Genomic DNA, 23120 nt, shown 5'->3' with positions numbered 1-23120 from the left:
CTCTCAACCTATTCACTTTGAGAGCTAAGGGTATGTATTGGGCATTATGCTAGATTTTTGGAGAGGATGCTAAAAAGAATATGCCAACCCATTATATGTTAATGATTGCATAAATTCTAAACCCCTCCCTAGCAATAACATTTGATTATGCCTCATACCTTGCTGATGCAATTCATAAAGGGCTAGTAGGAATTAAAAATGGTAAGGTGGATAGGCCATTTGGATGGTACTCCATGTTAATGCATATGTTTCTGTTCAAAGGAGCTGATTATTTTGGAAAGGAGATGGACCTGATTAAGGTCGAGGATAAAGAGGAGATGATAGAGCAATTGTGGAGTACTGCTCTATCTTGGGATAGAGAAGATGCAAGTTATTTAAAGTTTGATAGATGCAAAATTAGGATTCTTCTATGCAGAGAAAACCCTAGAATTCCTAAGGCTCTTTTGGAGTTTCTCAGACCAAAGGAGTTTGCAGAGGATATCAAGATTGTTCACAATTGGGGAGACATATATTTGTACCTTGTGTCTATTGTTTTTAGAGTGTTTGGATTTAGAGGCACCCCCTTTTTACTACCCTATCAGGTCCCATTGAAGATAGGGATTGCAGAAGTCCTGAGACAAATTGGGGGAGTACAAGAAGCAGAGCTAACCAATAGAGGTAAAGGGACTATTTTCCCAAGTATTACCATGGCTCACCATTTTGTGATCACTAAGGGTCGATGGAGATTTTTTGAAGAATTATTTAAGCCATATAGGCTATCTACTGCAATGTCAAGAAGTGCAGACCTTGAGGAATTTTTCAATGGCATGTTCAGAAAAAGAGCAGTGTGCAGAGGTAGGCCACATCAATTTCAGTTCCTAGAAGATCTGATTAGAAATGAATTCAGCTTAGATGAGCAAGAACTGAGGAAGGAGAAGTGGGTGGCATATAAGAAAGCCCTTGATTTTATCCATCAATTTGACACTGGCTATGACCCCCTTTCTAGCTTCAATCCATTTGAGGAGAAAATAAAATTCCCAATTCTTTATTTTGAAGATCTCATGCAGAACTTAAAAGAAAAGAGGGAGGCCATAATGCAAAATGAGCCTGATAAGGCTAAGATGGTATTGGCTAAGCCTGCCTTTGCTAGAGATATCCTACCTGGTGACTATGTAATGCACAAAAGGTCAAAGTACACTATGATAATGTCAGTGACAGGTGAGCCTTCCACTTCAAAAGGGAAGAGGAAAATTGAAGATGTCATTGACATCCAGGATTCCCCTAAGAAGCAGAGAGTGGGAAAGGAAATTGAAACTGATGAGCCTTAATATTCTCCATCTCAGTCTCCTATCCACAGTGGAGATGAACAAGTTGTGGTTGAACAATTATTGTAGTTAGGGAGTCTCGGTGAGATTGCCTATACCTATGAGGAGAGCCAAGAGGGGATGTCTGAAGAGCCACCTAATGTTGAAATGGATTTGACTGATGGTGAGTTAAAGGGCCAAGAAATGGACCTTACTGTTAAGCAAGCTAGTGAAGAATTCCTAGCTAACAGTAATTTTGTTGCATCAGGAGCTTTTATACAGTTTCTATGGAAGCAAAATATTGATCAATTCAAGACTAGATGTGAACAGAGGAAAAGTGAACAACCTCTTAAAAATACAACTCAGGTAGAAGAAGAGGTTAAGCAAGAAATGATGGAGGAGTTCAAAGCAATCACCCCTGAGAAAGGAAGAGAAATGGTAGCAAAGGCTGGTGTGTTGATTCTCCCTGAATGGGATATAGCTGATGCCTTAGTGCTTGATGCAGTGAGGAAAGAAACAAAGCCTATGGAAGGAGTGACATTCAGCAAGGATAATGCTGCTCTTGTCATGTGGTCTTTAAAGAAGGATGAAAATAAAAGAAGGAAGGATGCATCAGATTCTAGCCTCTTAGGAGACATGATAGTTAAAAGAGTCCAAGACACAGGGGTAGTGGAAGATGCAAGCACAGTCGTAGAGATTGCAAAATTTAGTGTTGCGGTGGCAGAGAAAGAGGCACAACAAAAGGCTAATCTCCAATTGAAGTTGGAGACTATTTTAAAAGCTTACAATGATGCTAAAGAAGGAATAGCCAACAGAAACAACATAATTTCTAGACTCCAGAGTCAACTGGCAGGTCAATATCATCCCGTTGAATCTTCTACACTCATGATAGCATCCTCTCCAGCAAAACCCCCTCCTACTAGTCCCATCATTGAATATCCCCCTTCTCCTATGCCTTCTAGTTCCCAATTACCTGAAAATGTCCAACATGAGTTGGAAAAATTGAAACAAGCTCAGACATTATATGCAAACAAATTTGAGGAGAAGGTGAAAGCCACCATCTTGAAGTTTGCTGAATTAGTCAAAACCTCCAATGTATACATAAATATGAAGAGGATTCTTGAGATTTTGATCAAATTCAGAGAAGAAGAAGCCACTTTGGAACCAATCCTGAATAAGTGGGTGCCTAGAGGTAAAGAGTTAGAGATCATGTGTTCTTCCCATGTAGATGCAGAAGAGAATGACAATCTAAGGTCCACATGTGAGTTTATAAAAGAGATGAATATTCTTTCAGTGGAAGGAGCGGGTATAAAAAGAAAAGCCCAACTTTATAGGAAAGAATATTCAAATCATAAATTTGAAATGTTTCCAAGAGGTTTCATTGGTCCTGTCCAGCTAAAGGAAGAGAAGACTTGGTTAAAGGAGGTGGACCATAATTTGTCCCTAAGGATCAATTAGATTATTAGTACTGATGACACATCCTTATTTGTCCAAACAATTGAGGAAATTGAAAAAGTGAAATCTCATTATGGTTTCATAGAAACAGAGATTGGGCATGTACGAGTCACTTGGAAGTAGCTAGAAGATATGAAACAAAAGATTGGTAGTTTTACTTGGCCTAGTGATGATGTGTATCAGAAGTGGAAAGATAAGTATATGGGATAGAAAGAAGATGCTCGGGAGCAGTTATAGGAGGTTGCAATAGAACAACAAGCAGAGGAAGTCGTAGATGCTGAAAAGGACTTATAACTGCTTCTTGAAAATGATCGGTTGTTTGTAACAAACTTTCTTTTGAAGGGTCCAAAGCTTGTATGCATCCATACTATCATAAATGGATACCAGGACTCCTAAAAAAATGATTGCAAGTAATTGTAAGAAAATGCTGCAGAAATTTATCTGAGATTTTTTCTAGTCTTATGGAGAATACTCTAAGTTTTGTAATATTTTCTCAAAATTAATATCAATATACAGACTATCAACTTTCGAGCCTAAATTTTGTGTTTTCTTTTGGTCTACTTACAAATATTTACAGTTTTCAATATGAGTAATCTAGGGTTATTCATTTGAGTATGGATTGTAAGGCAATCTTAAATAGAGGCATTTCATAGCTTTTCTTTCCAGGAGGGAAATTAAATATGCATGAAGCATTTCTATCAGTAAATTCCTTGTGGGAGATTTTGAATTTGATGAATGCAATCTAGTTTGATAAGGGAAAATTCTTATGTATGTCAGGCATATGTGGGGTTTTATAGAAGCCGAGGTGATGGGATGTGTGGAAATATTTGATTGTGGGAGTATTGTTTAAACTTAGATGACTCTGTGGCCTGGATAAGGCACTGGTATCAATTGTAGTTGTCCTTTTACATGTCTTGTAGGTCAATATTGAAACATGAGTAGTCCTTGACCAGGTATGCATACAAGAAACATCTAGTTCTATTAAGGCACAAGCATCAAAGTTAGAGTTTATGACAACTAGTGAAGAACATCAAGAACAAAAAGTTTAGTCTCAAGCATTAGGAGTTGTAATAAAAAAACTTACAAGGATGAGGCATATTCATAAATTTTGCAGTCCCACCTTGGATATCAACACTAGAAGCAACTCATATTGTTTGTGTACAGACAAGACAATATGGGAGTTCATTGTACCCAGCAACTCATGGTGTTGTTGTTCGTGTTGGCTCTGTTGGACCCTGCAATTAAGATTCAATATACATTATTCAATAAGATTAACTGTGCAACATAATGAAATATTGAAAAGTGTGTTACCTTGTTTAGCTTCGCTTGGTTTCGAGAATAGTTTAATATTCTCTACTTAACAGGGCCAACCATGCGAAGGTGGAAGCTCATTTGGCCCCTCCCCCCCCCCTAACATCACTCTAAATTCCCCGTTAACATCTTATAACATTCATTCATTAATTATTTCTACCATTAATAAAATATAGCATTCATTCATTAATATCACATAACATTCATTAACACATAACATTGATTAACATTAATTAACACGCAACATTCATCAATATTAATTAACACATATCGTCCATAACCATTAATTAGCACATAATTACATTCACTAACACATAAAAATTAGGCATTATCAAATAAGTTAGATTACAATCATTTCTTTCTTTGTTTTTTCTTTGAAGCTATGAAAATACTAAGTGGAACATTGGTGTCTTCATCATTTCCCCCCTTTGCAGATGTTCCGCCAACTGCTCATGATCTCAATGTATGCCTAGTCCTATACTGAGGATGAGGATACTAAAGCGAAGGGGGCTCCTCTTCAATAACAAAGAAATGGGTTACATTCAAAAAAAAAAAATATTATTGTTACAAGTATTTCATTAATTTAGAGAACATAATTGTTGTGCTCTTTACCTGATGGGGCCACATCATTTTGTGTAGCCTCAACCTCAACATGCTGAACACCAATTGCAATTATATTTGTTTAAATCAGTAATAGTGGTCCTCTTTACCTAAGTGGGGAACATCACGTTCTTGAGGTTGTGTACCCAGATCATGCTCCACTTGCTCACCACCGACTACATGCTCTAAAATATTAACAAGAAAGGTTACATTAATTAGTACTCTAATTATAAATTAAGATGTTTAATTGTATTAATAGCTAAATAAATAAATTTGAATAGCAAATGAATACCTCCACTACTGGGATGCACATCCGGACCTTCATGTGCAGGTGGTGTTTCATAATTAGTAGGTTGCATTCCAATGACATGCACATTATTATCATTGCTTGCTTATTTAAAACAAATATAGTCACTTTATGTTGGATCTCAACATCAATTAGATTATTGGTAAAGTATTCAATTTGAAACAACTTCCATTTAGCATATTTACCTGTGTGATGGATGCACTCGAATGTTGTGTATACCCACTCAATTCTCATAGCCGATCAGCCACGGCTGAAAAGCCTTGCTGGTAGGCGATTCTCTTGTCATCTTCTGTGGGTGCTCTATTGAATTCAGAGCCCTGCATTTTTGCTTGGTACCGTGAATTTTGCTTGCATTGTTTGATAAAAAAAAGCGTTTGCAATTTATTAATATTTTGAGACAATATGGGAGTTTACATGAGATACTTACAATTTGTGCAGCAAGTTTCATGTAACCACCAGAGTCGAGTTTGTGTTGCCCGTGCTTTTCTTGCCTTGCCTTGGTTGCCTTTGACATGTCACTTAGTCTATAAAAAGTTTGAAATATGTTAGATTATATAAATATAAAGAGTAATTAATTAGTACATAATTACATTCTTAATAGTATCCCGTACCTTCTTCTGGCGTCTACTGGTGTATTTCCTTTTTTCCTTTCAATTCTCTCCTTGGCATCCAAAATCAGGTCCTTCCACTCCCTCTCTGGAATCATGGGGGGATGCTCGTACTTTAGGTTCCTCTCCAAATGGGTCTTGTATTGGTCCCTCACATACTTTAGATATGTGCCAACTTTTTCAAGGAGCTTGGTTTTGTCAAAGGTGTCATTTCCAAACCACTCAACCATTTGGTTTGTCAATTCATCTTTTAACCTTTTTTCTTGGTCATTCCACCTTTTAAAGCAAAAACAAACCTGTTAGATTCAAAAATGAACTGAAGCTACATTTATTACACTTCAAGAAATGGATCAAAGGAAAAGTATTCTAGCAATGATATGAAATCAAAAGTGGATAAGGGTTAGTTCACATATGATGTACCACCTTTTACGTATGGTGGGCCCAAATATCTGCAATGCAATGTCACTAAGATGTTTATAGAAAATATCATTGCCTGCAAAAAATTCATGGGATCATTAGTCCAAAATGAGTGATCATAAAGTAAATTACAATTAGAGTATATATAATAATAATTTTAAAGTACCTGGAACCTTTTGTATATTTAAGGGAAGCATTTCTTCGTCGCTCACCACGAATGTGGCCTGCAATGTTCCCGTACTAGCAATACGAGAAGATCCTAGAAACAATTATCAACAGTAGTTGCCTGTGGCACATCCTCATGTGCATCTCCTCCTGCAAAAAATGAATCCACTATGAAATGGTATTAGAATTCAAGAAAGAACGCTTGAAGGGAAATAAACACATGACAGAAGATAGAGAAAAAGAGGGATCTACCAACAGTGGGCGGGCCAATATGATGTGCACTAGAGGATGTCTGCATGCTACGTGTTGCCGACATTGCAGTCGGTAATATAGGTGAGGGTGACCTCTGATGAGGCGGCATTGACATTTGCACAATAACATTGACAACACCTAAAGAATAATACATTAAATATATCAAACATTAATTATATGAAAAGTGCAAGAATTGTAAACAAGGATGAACCTTTATTTTGAAAATTGACAGTATCAAGTATGATGTGTTTTGGGTACTCAGAGTGATAAGCCAATCAAGTGAATACAAGATAATCGTCATCACCTGATCCTGCAACACCCTGATCGTACGAATGACTTTCATGAGGGTGGATAAATTATTGTAAAAACAATACATACATATTTTAGTTAATGACATAAAAAGAGAATAAAATATAAACCATTATTGAACTTTTGTTATAATTAAAGCTTTCATTACTGCTTACTTGCAAGTTTTCTACTGTCTTATACAATAATTCCACCCTCTGTCGTATCTCATCAGTGGTAGGATGCACGGCTGCCAAAGCAACAATCTCTTTTCTAATTTTTATAAGAGGCATTTTAAAGAATTTCACAAGGTCAGTGGGATCTTCAGGGTCATCATTGCTTAACCCTAATGATTCCACATCCATAGAAAGGTGCTCAGGTACTGCAACTCCCTTTCCCTTTCCCCGAACATTCATTTGTGTCAAGAATATCATTAACAATTACAAAATTACTATAAATCACTAAAACAAAATAACATAATAATGTAACCGTTTGCTTCTACCTAATTTGTACAATTACAGTGAGGTTTACGTACTCGGTAGAAGTGTCGCAAGGTACATCTTTGTCTGTGATATGTGATGGATCCATGTTGGCCTGTGACAAAGAAAAAATATAAAAAACGTTAGCGAAATTACATCATACACAACATGAACAACATGAACTTTGTAGACAAAAAGAGTATTAAATATTAAAAAGATGTTGTCATCAAAATCATTGTAAATTTTTTAATTCCTTACCTTTACTTTATGTAGACTATGCAAGATCCCCAACTAAATGGTCACATAAATAGTCACATAGCTAATAAACAATCCAATTTCCATAAATAAACACAGTTTAAAAATTGTCACATAAATAGTCACACTCCCTATCTCCATCTCCATATTAAAAGGTGCATCATGAATTAATTATGTAATGGCATTAGAATTCAAAATAGAATGAATTAATTATGTAAAAAAAATTCTATCAAGAAGTCAATATTAAATAGATAATATACTAATCACATTCCTCATACATTTCATTCTTCATCATCATGAACATCAAGGTCATCATCGCCATCACCATCATCATCATCATCATCATCATCATCATCATCATCATCATCATCATCATCATCATCATCATCATCATCATCATCATCATCATCGTCGTCGTCGTCATCGTCATCATCATCGTCATCGTTGTCATCGTCGTCATCGTCGTCGTCGTCATCATCATCGTCATCATCATCATCATCATCAACGTCTTCACCATCATCATCACCATCATCACCATCATTGTCATCATCATCATCATCATCATCATCTTCTTCTTCTTCTTCTTCTTCATCATCATTGTGAAACTGTCAATCGTGATCATCATCCACTTCATCTTCTACTTCTTCGGTATCTTCTTCTTTGGTATCTTCTTCTTCCATCACATTATAGTTTATCGGCCTTCCTCTTGGATCATGTCTAACAACAAATGACCAACCCGGTTTATGTGGAACCTCTAAGTAAAATACTTGCTCACATTGGCTTGGAAGAACATAGGGCTCATCCCTAACTGGTTCAAATGACCTTGTATTTAGCATTATAAAACCATTATCATGTTCAATAATAGTTCTATCAAGATCATTTTTATTCAATCGTAGCCTGTACCATTTGATGACGAACAAAACTAATTTGAAGGAATTAAAGTCACACTCAAGTATATCATCCAAAATGCCATAGTATCGATTTTGAGACTGTTGAGGATGAATGTCATTTCTTGATAAAATATTTGTCACCTCAAAGACTGCAGTGATGCTAGAATCACAAGTTTTCTTCATGTCATCCAACTTTTTTATGTGAAATTTATGACCATTGTAGCACATAGCGTTGTGGTGTTTGACCTGCAATATCTAAAATATGTAAACTTATTGCATTGTGAGTTGATAAACATATGGGTGATTAATAAATTTATAAGTACCTATTTATCTCTTAAACCATATGCTAAATCAATTTCCCTTTGCATAACATTGGAATCTCCATTACGATGTGCTTATTTAACCAATGAAGCCACACCTTCCCATGTTAATGTGCATCTAGAATGTTGACAATGTTCAATCCATACCATCATCCAATCAAGATTATTTGCAATATACAAATGTAGTGCATCCCACTCTCGACCAACTGTACAAAAAATAAATAGATTTCTTACAATCGATTTATTTTGAAGAATAAGAATTAATTAACTACAATAACATCTTATAATTACCTCTCACTTTCCTTAATCTACCTTTCCCCATCAAGTGCTCCCCTTCGAATTTGTTAATGGTGTTGGGATCCCAAATGTGATCCATGTGGATCTTTGCTGCAAACTTAGGAAGATATTCAGAAATGTACACCATAGTCTGGTATACCATATATCCCTCCACCATAGAACCCTCAGGATGTGCTCTTTGTCAAACCAAAGTCTTCAAAAATTTCAAGTGCCTCTCAACCATCCACATTGACCTAGTGTGTAAAGGTCCACACAGTTCAATCTCCTCAACTTGGTGTATGAGGTAGTGTTCTTGTGCATTGAAAAAACCTAGAGGTAGACACTTTTGCATTTCACACATTAAATGAGGAATTTTTCTCTTCCAATATTTTATATCATCTTTATGGATTTCTTTACATGACAACCACCTACAAGGTATTCAAGACGCAAAAAAATATATTACATAAGAAGTAAAACAAATTGCAAATATAATATCTATACAACGAACTAAACAAATATCACTACTTACCTCATGTATTTTCCAAGATCATATATGACTTGCTTGACATTATTGTCGAAGTCGTCTGGGAGATATAGAGGTAGAATGTACTGCAACAATTATAAAATTATCTTTTCATTTTTTTGTAACATAATGAAAAGTACATGTACGTGCAGTACTTAAATACATACTAAAAACACAAGAACATGAATTACCTTAATGAAGGTATGCCAAACATGCGTTTTCATCCCTGGCCCAAATTCACTTTTCTTTGATATGAGATTGTTTATGTTTGCAGCAAATCTTGTGGGAAATAGAATTTTTCGTATGACTTCTTTTATAGCATTGCTTTGCTGGTCCGTTAATAACTAAGGAAGCTCACTTATATTAATCCGGTCTCCATGGCTATTTGATTGAATGAAATTTATCATTGCATGATTGGAATCCTGAATGTCACTACATATTTTGACAATTTTTTCTTTGTCATGCCTTCCATCCAATATTTTCCACAATGTCTCTATTATATTCTTTCCAATATGCATACTATCAAACAAATGAACAATTTGTAACTGCTCGTAGTAGGGCAACCTACTAAATTGTCGGAGATAACTTTTCATTCCCTTAGGAAGGTGGTCATTTATGCCTTCACGACCTTCATGATCATCAATCACATCATCAATAAGCAAAACAAAATAGAAAAGATGTTTTATAACAAACCAATAGATGGAATGGCATTACCTTGACGATTAATTCTATTATGTCCATAAATGTTGAACCATCCGCAGGCATTCGAATAATGTCATCTCGACTTATATTGCGTGCATGGTAATCCATAAATTGTGCCAAGCTAGTGCACTTGAATAATCGTTGCATACGTGGAATAATGGGAATATAGTGAAGAAACTTGCGAGGAACCCTTTTTGTTATTTGATCTGTTCGATATCTACTGATATGACATTCAGGGCATTCAGTTTGAAATTCATGTTGTTTGTGATATATAATATGATCATTGGGACAAGCATCTATTTCTTGATACTCCATTCTAATATCTTTCATAACGACAGATAATTCTCGGTATGAGCAAGGTAGAATATTTGATGGTGGTAACAAAAACTCACCTATCAATCTACAACAACAAAATATAATTTGTTGCCCCCAACACAAAGACTGGTAGAAGTGAGATGTGGAGATATCTAACTAGGCTGAGAAGTAGGTTTGCTGAGGACAGTTGGATAATTATGGGAGATTTCAATACTCCCCTGAAGGAAAATGAGAAAAAGGGAGGGAGTCAAGCTAATCTAGATAGCAGACTGGACTTGATGGACTTCATAAACAATAGTACAATTCATGATCTGGAGTTGCAAGGAGTCAAATACACTTGGACCAATAGGAGAAGTGGTGAGAATCTGATCCAGGTTAGACTCGATAGAGCTCTTCTTTCCTTAGATTGGTATAATCTTCACGATTATTCATTATCCTCTCACATAAGGGCTGGATCAGATCATTATCCCATAACCTTCATGGCTGAAGTAAAGAATAGAAGAAGACATTTCCCTTATAGATTTGAAAACATGTGGACTAGACACCCAGATCTGGAAAGTAAGATTAAGGAATGGTGGCAGGTCAGTATTGAAGGGAACGCCATGTACAAAGTGGTCAAAAAGCTGAAGAATGTTAAAGATAATGTTAAGAAGTGGAATAAGGATTGCTTTGGGAACATCTTTACCTCAAAAGCTACAACCCTTTTAGAGCTCAAGGAAATCCAAGATGAGATACAGATCAATGGTTACACTAATATGTCTAGAAACACTGAAGATGTTATTCTTATGAGATATCATGATATAATAGCTAAAGAGGAAACCTACTAGAAACAAAGATCGAGGAATGTCTGGTTAAAGGAGGGGGATAGGAACACTAAATACTTCCATATGTCCACCTTAAGACATAATGCCATGAATAGAATTGTTCAGATTAAAGTGAAAGGTAGATGTGTTGTTGATGATGATTCCATGAGCAAGGCTGCTATGGATTTTTTCTCTAATTTACTTGCTAAGGACCACAATTTGGAAATACAGGCACAGAGGGAACTTTTGGACAACATACCTACCATTTTGGGGGAGGAACAGAATGATCACCTATCGGCTATCCCTTCCCATGAAGAAATTTTGATAGCTGTCAAATCCTTTGAAGGCAACAAAGCCCCAGGTTCGGATGGCTTTCCCATGTTTTTCTTCCAAATGTACTGGCATATTATAGGAGATGATGTCACCAGAGCCATGAAAGAGTTTTTTGGTGCTAGAAAACTGTTAAAAGAAGTTAATGGTACTCTTATTGCTCTCATTCCCGAAAAGATGGGGGCAGACTCTATGGATCTTTTCAGACCTATAAGTTTTTGCAACTCTCTCTATAAGATTATCTCTAAGATCCTAACCTCTAGAATTTTGAAGCTGCTACCCTCCATCATTTTGCCTCAATAAAGCGGTTTTGTCCTAGGAAGACAAATTTTGGATTCTATCATCTCTGTTCATGAAAATATCCACTCACTGGCATTCTCTAAAAAAGAAGTTTTTTTTAAAAAACTGGATCTCTCTAAAGCCTACGATAGAGTGGATTGGGATTTTATGGCGGGTGTTCTCTCTGCTTTTGGCTTTAGTCCTAGAAGTGTCAGCCTTATTAGACAACTTGTTTCTTTGGCTTCTTTCTCTATTTTAATGAATGGCTCCCCCTCTCCTTTCTTTAAAGCCTCAAGAGGTATCAGGCAGGGGGATCCTCTATCTCCAGTGATCTTCATCATCATGGCAGAATGCTTGGGGAGATGTATTGGTAAGATGGTTGAGAAAAGGGAGTTTTGTGGTTTGAATCCTTCCTTGACAGATCAAATATGCTCTCATCAGTAGTTTGTTGATGACTCTATAATAATGGGAAAAGTCACTGTAAAGGACTCTAGAAGACTAAAAAAGGCTTTGGACAACTATGGAGAGGCCACTGGTCAGCTAATTAATTGGTCTAAAAACTTTGTTTATTTTATCAATACCCCAGAGAGAAGGAGGATTAAAATTAGTAACATCCTGGGAGGCCAAGTTGGTAGTTTGCCTACTTCTTACTTGGGGCTCCCCTTAGGCCTTGATCCCCCGGACACCTTTTGGGGAGCCTTGGTGGATAAATTCTACAAAAAGCTGTCTGGATGGAAGGGAGTTCTCCTTAGTCAAGCAGGTAAGGTCCAATTGCTTAAATCCACTCTACAAAGTATCCCCCTCTATGACATCAGTCTATTCAAGATTCCAGCTAAGTATGCTGAGGCCATTGAAAAGATTCAGAGATCCTTCTTATGGATAGGGGTGGAGGAGAAGAAGATAATGAACTTAATTGCATGGGAGAAGGTCTGTAAGCCTAAGAATAAAGGAGGTCTTGGCCTTAGAAGAATAAGAGACATAAATGACTACCTCATGGCCAAGCAGATTTGGAGAGGATATAGAAATCAAGGAGAGTGGAAAAAAATATGGGACAACAAATACAAAAGCCAATGCCTGAATCTTCAAAGCTTCCTCAAAGCAGAGATCATCCCAATTGGTTCCAATATTTGGAAAAATGTCTCTAGGACTAGAGACTTAATTATCAAAGGTACAAAGTGGAAGTTGGGGAAAGGGAGCATATATCAGAACCAATGCAAGGAAAGATTTGGAACCAAGGTTGAGGATTACTGGAAAGATGGACAGTGGAAAGACTTATCTCAAGTGGATCAGTCTTTAGGTAGTTTGAACAAAGTTATGAACTCTATGGTGAGGATTGAAGAAGAAGACCAAATAATTTGGAAACTCACAGCTAGTGGTACTTTTTCAGTGACTTCTCTATATCATCAATAGTTCAAGAACATGGAAAGTCCTTGTTGGGCCAAAGCTTGGGTGAAAGGCCTCATCCCGAAAATCAATATTTTCTTTTGGATAGCCCTTCAAGACAAAATTCTCACTATTGAGAATATTAGAAAAAGAGATATCAACATGCTTAGTTTTTGTATTCTCTGCAAGCAGAATGAGGAGACTATAAATCATATGCTCTTCCATTGTCCCTTCTCTGCTGATGTTTGGGGAAGCTGTCTGGATCAATTCAATATTAGTTGGAGCTTCCCTAATTCGATTTAGGAAATTTTCAAGTCTTTGCATCATCCTTCAAAAAACAAAACCACAACCTTATTATGGAAAATTGCTTTACCCCACATGTGTTGGGGTCTTTGGAAAGAGAGAAATGATAGAATTTTCAGGGAAAAGACTACTAAGGCTAAAATTGTGTTTGAAAAAATAAGAAGAAGCATAGTGGAAAATTTGAATATCATAGGTGGTTTGGATAATCCTCACACTAAGGAGGATCAATGTATCTATAAAAAGTGGAGACTAAAGGCTCAAGAGAGTGTTCAGAGCAACTCTAGAGAGGCAGTGAGATGGATCAGCCCGCTCGGAGGATGGATGAAAATCAATTTTGATGGGGCCTCTAAGGGTAACTCGGGGGTTGCTGGATGTGGAGTGGTCCTAAGGGATGAATGGGGAATATGTAAAATCATTAAATGTATTCCCATAGGAAATCAAAACAATCATGTAGCCGAAGCCATGGCGGCCTATCATGGGATGATCCTTGCCAAGGAAGCCAAATGCACTAAAGATTGGTGTGAAGGAGACTCCTTAAACATTATCAACTGTTTAAATATGAAATTCTTTCCGTCTTGGTCTATTAGTAATTCTATTAAAGCTACTAGGAAAATTAGCGAAGAGTTTGACATGTGTGTTTTTACACATGTTTACAGGGAGGCCAACTCTTGTGCTGACTGGGCTGCCAACCTGGCCTGCCAATCGGGAGACATCATTACTAATTATGGTGAAAAAGAGATTGCAAGCAAAATGAAATCCTTGCTCAATCAAGTCTAAAGCTATACAAGGCAACGTGGTACTTTTAATCATTATTTCTAATGACCTTTCCGCCTTTTTTGATACAGGGCTCGTTTGAAGATAATGAACTTTTAAATAGGTGTCTTATCATTATTACTTGGCATGGATTCTGGGCGCTCTTACAGAATAACCACAGAAACTAGAGGGGAAGTGATCAAATCGAGAGAAGGCATTGCAAGGAAGGAGCTAGAAAAATGGGAGGTAACAAGAAGAGATTTGAACCTGCTTCCTGCTCGGACTGGAGAAAGAATGAATAAGTCTGGGATATCCTCCAGCAGGGAGGAATGAATGTTTTCATGGAACGAATAAGTGGGAAAGACCCCAGAATTACTTCTTACTTCATCAAGAACTTGAAAAATGGAAAAATTCTGATTGGTTCACAGATGATGAATGTCGACAAAGAGGTTATTGCCAAGGCCATGGGGATGTCTATTGAGGGTATGAAATTTTACAGGGACAGAGGAATATTTGACAAAGCTGCAGACAAGTTTCCAGTTACAGATGGAGAGAGGTGAAAGATGATCAAAATTGACAATTCCTACCACTCCCCAAAGAGAATTTGTAGGCGTTGGAGGTTTGTTCTTTTCACTTCTATTGAATACATTACCTTAGATGGTAGGTTTACCAGGGCCTACGGGCATCACTTCATTCTTCTTAATCATTTTCATCATGGAGAAAGGGTTAGCCTTCCCTATTACCTTGCATGTTCTATGGATCATACTATAAAGGAAAACCAGAGGGGTCTTAAAGGTGATCATGCCCTCCACCAGGGGCTTATGGTCCTGGTTTATAAAATGCTAAAGGGGAAGTGCATTGAAAAGCCTATCAAAGGCAAAAATGCTAGAGATGAAACTATAGAAAGTAAGGATAGTGGTTTTAATTTTGAATCGAATAGCGAGGGAGAGTCAGAGGAAAATAGAAAGAAAGGGAGGATTAGGGCCTAGAAGAGGAGGATTATTGTGGACTCTGATACGTTAGACTCTGCAATTGAATCCCTTGAGAAAAAATATGCTAAAAAAAGGAAAGGGGAAACCACTGGAAAGAAGGCTCAGAAAAAGAACATTAAAAAAGGGGAGCAATTCCAAATTCAATCATGTTCAGATTGAATCAGAAGAGGAGGCTGAAGAAAACAAGGTGGTTGATAGTTAGGATAAAGAAGGGGAGAGTAACCTGGTGATGGATAATTTGGAGACCGTGAATACCACAAATCTGCATAAGGAGGAAAAAGGGGATAAAAGTGACAATGGTGACAAAGACACTATTAAGGCCTTCTATGAGACCATCACTACTATGGTGAAGGATGTTAATAGTTTGAAAACCGATACACAGGCCATTGCAAGAATTACAGTTGGTGACAAGCCCTTGGCGGAACATGTTAAAGAACTGGTGGCCATTCTGCATAATGCACAAGCTATTGAATGCATGGTTGGAAAAATTATGGCAATGGAGAAAAAGGTCAATGAGATGGGAGATCCTAAGGAAATGGAAAACAAAATGAAAGATTTCAGCACCAGAATTGACAAGCTAGAGCTCAATGTAAAGAAGATTGCTGACCAAAATTTCCAAATCCTCAAATCCTCGGTGGACAACATGAACATCCTTATTAACAGGTTTGAGAATGATGCAGAAAAGGATGGTGATAAAGAGAAGTTGAACAAGAAAGGGCATGAAAGGAGGATTAGAGCTAACACAAAGAAAAAAGGTGACATCGAAGGTCGTGAACTGGAGGATCTGAAGACCTCAGCGAACAACATGAAAAAAATGGTTGTTCACGCTGAGGAAATTATGAGTAGTATTTAGTTTTTGTTGATGTCCTTGGTTAGGTCTCTTTGCTATCTTTATGCTTTCCTTTTTTTGTCTATACCGAGATACTTTATTATGTAATATTGTGTTAAGTTAATCCCTTTCGGTGGGTTCATTTTGTTTTTTGAAGTGACCAGGCACTTTTTTTAGCAGTTCTTTCTCCTGGTTTGTACAAGGTTCGGGTACCTTTCAAATACCTACTTTTACTTAATCAAAAAAATATATAATTTGTTATAATAAAGAATATTAATGGTACAACATGATTCACAGTTTATTATGACATATATGACATGCCTCAACATACATGACATTGTTATGTTGGCTAAACCATTCATAACCTTCAAGTTCACCAACAACAATACAATGGAGACAAGAGTTGCCTATGAGCCTTCATAAAGGGCCTCATATGCCTTCTCAAGTAGAGGGACATCATGAACAACATCAAGGTCATCTTCATCATCATGATCAGCTGCACGAGTACTAAATGAGTCATGGATCAATGTATTTGTACCATCATCTTCAATTGTGTTTTCTGGCTCATGATCGTCATCTTCCATGGGATCATTATCTTCAGCTTCGATATTCACACCTCCATGTTCGTCCACTTCGGAAACCATATTTTCAGGGTTGTGTTGATCCATACCATGTGCTCTGGGGTGCTCGACCTATATAAAATTGATATACATAAATAAACTGTGATCATGATCTCATCATCACGTGATTTATTATGTATATAAATTGTCAAAATGATATAATGAAAAACTTACCAATGGATGATAATCATGTCCACCTTCAATGTGACCATGCAGCCTACAATGTTTCTTCACTGTTTTGATTAGAAGTCTTCTAGTCTTTAACCCCTTACAAATTTTTCATGGAAAATAACATTTTCCATCACCTTTTCTTTTCAAGTTAGACCACAATCTAGCAATTGTCTCCTTATTTTGTTGTTCATTGATATTGTCTGACATGGTCTTTCTTCACAGGCAAGAAAATAGAAATTATTGTCTGACATGGTCTTTCCCTCAGGAGTTGGCAGATCCTGCTTCCATACTTTAATTCTGTTTTCTCAAAGGACAATCCTAAAAATCCATGCATTTCAAACAAATTTTTACACCTTTGTTGGTTGTGGTGGCGTCATAGAGAGTTTACATCAATAAATGAAGAACATGCCAATGCTTTTAATGTAGCAGTAGAAGTCTATCTCTTATTTAATATCTCTAGTGAAACCCCCATGATCTTTTGTTGGAGTAGAATTTGTTATATTCTAGAAAGGGTCTTGTCCTTTGTTGATGGGATATTCATCTACCTCAAGAAATAACTGTTCTTTTCTCCAACAAGAAGTGGAACTAAATGAAGATCTAGCACCATGAAATTAATCCTCAAAAGGATTACTATAGTTAGTTTTGGTAGATAATGATCTGGGTAAAATACTAATGTAGCTTTATGAAACATTATGTACTAGCTTAGCATACTCTAACAACTTTGGTGCGACATGCTACATCCAATTAAGTCTCCATTGGTATCTCTATTGTGTTTATGGGTTGGGATTCAATGTACTCTTTTTATACACAGATTTTACTTTCAACTGAGGAGGTTTGTATGTACTTACTTGTCTTTCGATTGTATCCCTATTTCAAGAGTTTCTTCTATCAACAAATCATTTGTTGTAAGTTGTATAAGTGGAAGCTTGATCATGCCGTCCATGCTAGCCTTGTTGATATGTTCAACACCATCTTGTACAACAAATCTTTAGAACTCCATTTTCCCGAATTGAAGAGTGATTAGTAGGGACAATCTAGGACACTTACAGAGGTTTTGCAAGAGAGATAAATAGACCTAAATATTATGGCTTAATAATGATCAATAGGTAAACATATAAGAAACTCTCAATATCAAAATGACTTTCTCAATTGTCTTTACTAGAAATGGATAGATCTGCTAATAACGGCTTTATGACTGTATGTCAACTTTAGACTCAATCCAAGAGGAGCTAGAAATAATATGCGATATCTAGATTTATGATCTCTATAATATAACAATCCCATAATTATGTTTCCATGCATCTATACCACAACACAAACATCATGCTAGTGTTCAGCCATAGCAATTGATATCCTAATTATAGAATGTGAAATATGCACATAACTATGAATAAAGATTAAGAAAAACAAAGAAAGATGCTTATTGCAAACATAAATGACTAATGGACAAGAATTGAATTCATTGTAGATAGTTTTGAATATCAAATTCACTTATTTGTGTGCATTTAGTAACTCATGTACTTGTGGCCAACCATTTATCTCTTTCATAAATTAATCACTTATTAATAACATTAAATGGCTGAGTAATTATGTTTTAGTTGAAATTGAAAGTAAAATATTTAATTTCAGGACATCTCACACTATTCCCTATCATATTTTAGACTCTTAGTTTTGTTAGTAGTGGTTTGATGTCTTTGGAGCTGATCATTGCATTTCTTTAGTTATGTTTGCCAGCCTACTCCCAGCCTATGCCAAAATGGGAGGTTTGGAACAGGGTATGGACATCCATCAAAGCATAAAAGATAGAGGAATTTTGTCAGATGTAGTTGCAACTGCACAAAATGGATTTGTTGAGAAAGCTTTAGAAACTTTCAAGCAAATGCAATCGACAGGTGTAAAGCCAAATTCCACGATCATTGCTACTATCCTCCCTGCCTATGCCAAAATGGGAGATTTGGAATAGGGTATGGACATTCATCGAAGCATAAAGGATAGAGAAATTTTGCCAGATGTTGTAGTTGTAACTGCCTTGGTACACATGTATGCAAAATGTGGAAGCATAGACAAGGCATGTGAACTATTTGATAGAATGCCTGAAAGAAATGTTGTCTCATGGACTGCAATGATTTCTAGATATGAACAAAATGGATTTGTCAAAAAGGCTTTAGATACTTTCAAGCAAATAAAATTGGAAGGAATAAAGCCAAATTCCACAACCTTTGCCAGCATCCTCCCTACCTATGCAAAAATGGGAGGTTTGGAACAGGGTATGGACATCCATCAAAGCATAACGGATAGAGGAATTTTGTTAGGTGTTGTACTTGCAAATGCCCTGCTTGACATGAATGCAAAATGTGGAAACATGGACAAGGCTCATGAATTGTTTGATACGATTCCGCAAAGAGATGTGATCTCATGTGAACAATCAACACACGTGTATACAGGAGGAAGGGATTGCTAATACAAAATTGAATGCTCACTCCTCAATCACAGTTCTATGGTTTTATGAGATTAAACTAGGACAATTAACCACCACATGTATATTTTTTGCAATATGAAATTAAAAACTAGGGCAATTTGAATCTACCTCCTGCATGGGATTGCCTTCGACACGGGTTTGATGTTCTTTGGGGGTTGAAGTCACCACGGATGCCTATGCGGTATTGCAATTCACAAATCAATTCCCCGCCTCTTTTTTTATTTTGTAATGGCCACTGTTGTTGGAATTACGATGAACTCGAGCACTTTTTTGAAAAAAAGAAAATTCTCATTGCTAATGCCTTCTTCGTCAAAACCAAATGGGTAATTTCCGTCGGAATTACGATGAATGTGGGCATTTTTTCAAAAAAAAATCAAATTTGGCCACAATATACCTTCTTCGTCGAAAACCTCTGTCGAAAATCTAGTCCAAATGTATTAGTGAGTTCTTAGGCATACTAATTCATCGCCCCCCTCTTAGTATTCATCAATAGTGTTCAAGTTGCACATGATAATTATAATTATAAAAATTTACATATTTAATCGAATTATACATTATCTTCTAGGTCTTCAAACAATGGGAAAATTTGCATGTCCGGTTTGTGGTCCAAAGATGAAATCTCGTCATTCAAAAAGTTTAGGAAAGTAGGTGTTTGATGAGTATAGGCACTTCCTCCACAAAAATCATGTATCGGAATACTGAAAAACATCTTTTCAATGGGAAAGAAGAGACTACATCAAAGCCACGAAGAATGACACCTCACCTATGGAAGTTGGAATATAATAGAATTAATCGTCAAGGTAATGTCATTCCATCTAATGGTTTATGTTTGGAATTTGTATTTTTCTATCATGTTTTGTTTACTTATGATGTAATTGATGATCATGAAGGTCATCAAGGCATGGATGACCACCTTCCAAAGGGACTAAAAAGTTATCCCAAACAATTTAGTAGGTTGCCCTACTATGAGAAACTATAAATTGTGCATTTGTTTGATACTATGCATATTGGAAAGAATATAACAGAGACATTATGGAAAATATTGGATGGAAGGCGTGACAAAGAAAAAATTATCAAAAATTATAGTGACATTCAGGAATCCAATCATGCAATGAAAAATGTCATTCAATCAAATAGCAGTGGAGAACAAATTAATATAAGTGCCCTTCCTTGGTTATTAATAGAGCAGCAAAGCAATTCTATAAAATAAGTCATATGAAAAATTTGATTTCCCACAGGATTTGTTTCGAACATAAACAATCTCATATCAAAGAAAAGTGAATTTGGGCCAGGGATGAAAACACATGATTGGCATACCTTCATTAAGGTAATTTATTTTCTTGTGTATTTACTATATATTTGTATATTGTGCATGTACTTTTCATTGTATTATGTTAGAAAACAATGAAAAGATCATTTTATAATTGTTGTAGTACATTCTACCTCTCTCTCTCTCCTAGACCACTTCGACAATAATGTCAAGCAAGTCATATATGATCTTGGAAAATACATGAGGTAAGTAATGATGTTTGTTCAATTTATTGTATAGATATTATATTTGTGATTTGTTTTACTTGTTATGTAATATGTTGTATATTATTTTTTAAAGTCTCATTTATATATTTTTGCATCTTGAATCTCTTGTAGGTGGTTGTCATCTAAAGAAATCCATAAAGAAGATATAAAATATTGGAAGAGAAAAATTCCTCATCTAATGTGTGAAATGCAAAAGTGTCTACCTTCAACTTTTTTCAATGCACAAGAACACTACCTCATACACAAAGTTGAGGAGATTGAATTGTGTGGACCTGTACACACTAGGTCAATGTGGATGGTTGAGAGGCACTTGAAATTTTTGAAGGCTTTGGTTCGACAAAGAGCACATCCTAAGGGTTATATGGTATACCAGACTATAATGTATATTACTGAATATCTTTCTAAGTTTGCAACAAAGATCCACATAGATCGCATTTGGGATCCCAACCCCATTAACAAATTTGAAGGGGAGTACTTTGATGAGGAAAGGTAGATTGAGGAAAGTAAGAGGTAATTATAAGATGTTATTGTACTTAACTAATTCTTAATCTTCAAAATAAATCGATTGTAAGTTGTCTATTTATTTTTTGTACAGTTGGTCGAGAGTGGGATGCACTATATTTGTATATTGCAAACAATCTTGATTGGATGACGGTATGGATTGAACGATGTGAAAATGATGGTCGCACATTAATATGAGAAGGTGTATCTTCATTGGTTAAAGAAGCTCATCGTAATGGAGATTCCAATGTTACACAAAGGGAAATTGATTTAGCATATGGTTTAAGAGATAAATAGGTACGTATAAATTTATTAATCACCCATATGTTTATCAACTCACGATGCGATAATTTTTACATGTTTGACATATTGCAGGTCAAACACCACAATGCTATGTGCTTCATTGGTCATAAATTTTGCATCAAAAAGTTGGATGACATGAAGAAAACTTGTGATTCTGGGATAACTACAGTCTTTGAGGTGACAAATATTTCATCTAGAAACTACATACATCTTCAAGAGTCTCAAAATTGATACTATGACATTTTGGATGATATACTTGAGTGTGACTTTAATTCCTTGAAGTTAGTTTTGTTCGTCGTCAAATGGTACAGGCTACGACTAAATAAAAATGATCTTGATAGAACTGTTATTGAACATGATAATGGATTTACAATGTTTAATACATGGTCGTTTGAGCTAGTTGGGGATGAGCCCTATGTTCTTCCAAGCCAATGTGAGCAGGTATTTTACTTAGAGGTTCCACATAAACCGAGTTGGTCATTTGTTGTTAGATATAATCCAAAAGAAAGGTCGATAAAGTATAATGTGATGGAAGAATAAGATACCAAAGAAGTAGAAGATGATGTAGATGATGATCATGATCGACAGTTAGTCGATGATGTTCCTAATGGAAATGTTTATGAAGAAGAAGAAGCTGATGATGATGGTGATGGTGATGGTGATGGTGATGGTGATGGTGATGGTGATGGTGATGGTGATGGTGATGATGGGGATGACGACGATGATGATGGTGATGATGATGATGATGATGATGATGATGATGATGATGATGATGATGAGGATGATGATGATGATGATGATGATGATGATGATGATGATGATGATGATGATGATGATGATGATGATGATGATGATGATGATGATGGCGATGGCGATGGCGATGATGATCATGATGGTCATGATGATGAGTTGGATGAAGAAAAAGATCAATGATATGAATGAAATGTATGACATATGCGATTAGTATATTTTCTATTTAATATTGATTTTTTGATAGAAATTTATTTGACTTATATGGTTACATAATTAATTCATTATGTGGACTGTTTATTAGCTATGTGATGGATGGTGATTTATGATATATATTTGATGGATTACATGTTTATGATGATACATATGTGATGCTTATGAGACATATGTATTTATTGTTTATCAAATTACAAATGTAATGCTTATGATGCTCAATTGTTGGTGTTGGTTTCATGTATATATTTTGTGTGATGTTGCTGCCCTTGGTGGAAATAGGTAATTGACTATAGACATCGTCAACCCTTTACTTCAGGATCCTGCACAGTCTACATAAAGCAAAGGTAAGGAATAAAAAATATGCAATGATTATGATGACTGCATATTGTTCATGTTGTGTACTATGTAATTTTTAGTATACACATCATG

The sequence above is a fragment of the Cryptomeria japonica genome, chromosome 11, assembly GCF_030272615.1.
Source record: "Cryptomeria japonica chromosome 11, Sugi_1.0, whole genome shotgun sequence".
Classification (NCBI taxonomy): domain Eukaryota; kingdom Viridiplantae; phylum Streptophyta; class Pinopsida; order Cupressales; family Cupressaceae; genus Cryptomeria; species Cryptomeria japonica.
The sequence above is the reverse complement of the archived record's forward strand: the minus strand, read 5'-3'. Positions refer to the sequence as shown.